Here is a 3,197-nt window from a genome sequence, read left to right as displayed (position 1 = left end):
GTATGCTACCCTTACTTAAACGTAGAGTCGCCCCTGATTATACCACAACATCTTAGCAATAATCAATTAAGTTGACCTGACTCCAAATAAGTGCATTCTAGAATGAATTAGGCAAGGTGTATATATATATATATACTTTACATGTGTTTAATTTAACTTACATGTGTTTTTAAAAATGTTACTTTATTAATTGACTTAGATTGTCTTTGTTATGTAGATTGTAGACATTACGCATGTCACAGTTTTCTGTTTAAATAACATGGGTATCTAAAAGCCTCTTAAGAAAAACTTGTCTCACCAACTTCCGTAAATTGTAAATATACGTCACTCATTACTAAAAGCAACCGCTATAGAAAATACCAATAATCTAATGTGAAACATATACAATTCTACAACACCTCATAAACAATATATCTTGACCAACACAGAAATCATGCCATCTAATTCCAATTTATTTCTTAAATCAGGAAAAAAAAATATTTTTAAGCGTCATCAAATCATTCACAACTTCACATATTCCACCCACAATAATCAATTCCAAAAAACCACAATTAAAGGCTATAGGCTCCAAACCACAATTAGTACCTTGAAACTGACTGAAACCCGTCTCTCTCATTTCCTGTGCAGAAGGGATGAATCATCAGTTGCACTTCATTACCAGAGGGGTATCAACAAAGCATTGCACGTCTTTAAATGATATCGTCAGAGACTCGAATGGCAGGACCATCCTCCCTGTACAACCAACCACACTCTCTTGTATCATCTTATAACCAAAAAAGTTAATTCAGTATACTGAGAATTTATTTATTGTTAACAGTTTTATCTTACCAAAATTTCTTGTTTCTGCAGTAGTTTGCGGAAACAGCTGATCATCTGGTTCTCGTAGCTGAGAGAATTTCTTTTTTCCCCGAAATAGTAGCCCAAGACATCTTTGGAACTGTATTTCATGATAGGGTTACAGGTGAATGGATGAATTGAAAAAATTCAATCATTATAGTTGTTTATTGTTGTGCGTGTTAGATGAAATAAATCTGTTTACACAAGGTTAAAGAAGAGAGAGAGAAGATAATATGACACAAGGAATTTACGTGGTTCGGCAATATGCCTACGTCCACGGGAGGCGACAGAATAATTTTCACTATAGTTTGGAGATTATAACAATGACTTGAAAGCACTTACACACAAACCTAAACCCCAAATACACCCTTGGTTCTCTCACAAATGAATAGAGAACACCCTTTTGTATTTAGACAAAATTGCAAGACCCTAACTTCCTTACTCTGGTGCACACACACAAAAGAAGTTAATTTTGCTATCTTCCTAGCTCACCCTTGCATGCTCTCATTTGCTCCACACATATTGTATTTATAGCCAAGGTTTAGCCGAAATTCACCAATGTGCAACACCAATATTTGTCTAAGGAATTCAACAATAGTGGCTAAGCATTTATTGCCAATTGAATCATATATTTCGGCTAAACCAAAAGAATGCATGAATACTTGTTCAAGTTGCATTCTTCCTTGCCGTTTCTTGATGATTCATGCATGCAAGAAGTCATAAATTTCGGCCAATAAATGAAGTTTGTAGAACATGCAAGACTTCTATCAAAGAAGTCAATAATTTCGGCTATGGCTTGACATGAAATCTTCTTGCAACTTCTTGATGGTTTGATGTTTAATTGTCAAGCCACCAATTTTGACAATTCAAGCCACATTATTTGACAATTCAAGCCATTCTAACATTTATCAATTGAAATGAACTTACGCTTTATGTAAACAGATATCAGTAACAAGGCATGAGAAATATTGCCCTGGCCTGCTAAGAATTGAAACAAAAAACGCGCATTAAAGCACCATCAAAACCCTATCTAAAACATAAAGTAAACAACAACTCTTGAAATAAAAAATGAGTTCATGTTGGATTGTCTTCGTTTCTGTCCGTTCTACTATTCCTTGGTATCAGACTCAACGCTCTTGTTGTCGTACTTCCTCGAATACCTCTAGTTCCTTAGGAACTTCTGATCTATCCGCACCCACAATTTACATAACCAAAAATAAAAAAAACATAATTACTTTTGGAAAAAAAAAAAAAAAAAAAAGAAGGCAAAGTACCTCTTTGGTGGAGGTGTGGCGGTGCTTGTTGGGTTTCTTGATTCCATTCTCGTGGACCTTGTAGGATTGGTTGTGCGATGTGTGGTTCTTATTTGCCATCTCTGAAACCCCAATAATACACAGATACTAATTAATCTCAAAAAACCAACTCGTTTCTCTCTTTTAGAGAGAGAGAGAGGACAACCAAGAGAGGGTGCGGCAGTGTAAAGGTTTTGTGATTGATGGAGTAGAGCTAATTGAAAGAAGAGGATTGGCGGTTTTATACACGGGCGGCTCTACTTGTATGTAAGGGTGGACCACCCTCACTTGTCAAAAAAAAAAAAAAAATTATATATGCAAAAAAATTTTATATAAATAATTATTTTAAATTGATATGTTCTGGGATCACCCTAACTTGAAAATATTGTATATATATACTTTTAAAAAATATATTATTTACTAAATTAACTTATTTTGACTATCCTAATAAAAATGTTGAACATTTTTACTTGGGACTCATAAGAATTTGAGTTCAATAAATATAAGAGTAATGTTACATCCACAACATTTTCATAATAAAATTTATGTGGTAAGTTATTATTAATTCTAATTCGAGTTCAATATTGACATGTTTTACTCACCAATAATAGGCTAACAACTTGTTGCATAAGATTTGTTACGAAATTGTTGTGGTCATTTTATTATTCTCATTTCAGCATTTTCAATTTACACTTTATCTTTTATTAGTCTATTTTTTTCTTATCTTTGTTAATACAGAAAATTGTAATATTTCATGTATTTGTGTGTGTGTGTGTGTGTGTCTTTTTTTTTTTTTTTTTTTTCTTTGTGACGTTGATGTATTCAAATTGTCTCTTTATTAAATTTTGTATAATTTAGGTTTCTTAGTGATCACTCTAAAAAAAATTCTTAGAGCCGCCACTAGTTTTATATGATCCTATAAGGAAGAATAACTAGAACAGAGTCAATATATATTCTTCACTTAGGATTTGCAATGTCGCAAAAAATGATGATTATAACATATGAAATTTTCCAAATTGAAAAAACCAACCCAATCTAATGTCTTAAGTTTGCTTTCATGGGTTAGTG

General features: G+C 32.9%; 1 pseudogene; it reads right to left on the bottom strand.

Moving 5' to 3' along the window:
* Positions 1-1,821: 1,821 nt before the first annotated feature.
* On the bottom strand, positions 1,822-2,258 carry LOC136064934 (large ribosomal subunit protein eL29z-like; annotated as a pseudogene).
* Between the last annotated feature and the right edge of the window lie 939 nt (positions 2,259-3,197).

Source organism: Quercus suber, unplaced genomic scaffold, assembly GCF_002906115.3.
Source record: "Quercus suber isolate HL8 unplaced genomic scaffold, Cork oak 2.0 scaffold_801, whole genome shotgun sequence".
In the NCBI taxonomy this organism is placed as follows: Eukaryota; Viridiplantae; Streptophyta; class Magnoliopsida; order Fagales; family Fagaceae; genus Quercus; species Quercus suber.
This window is presented reverse-complemented; position numbering and strand designations above follow the sequence as displayed.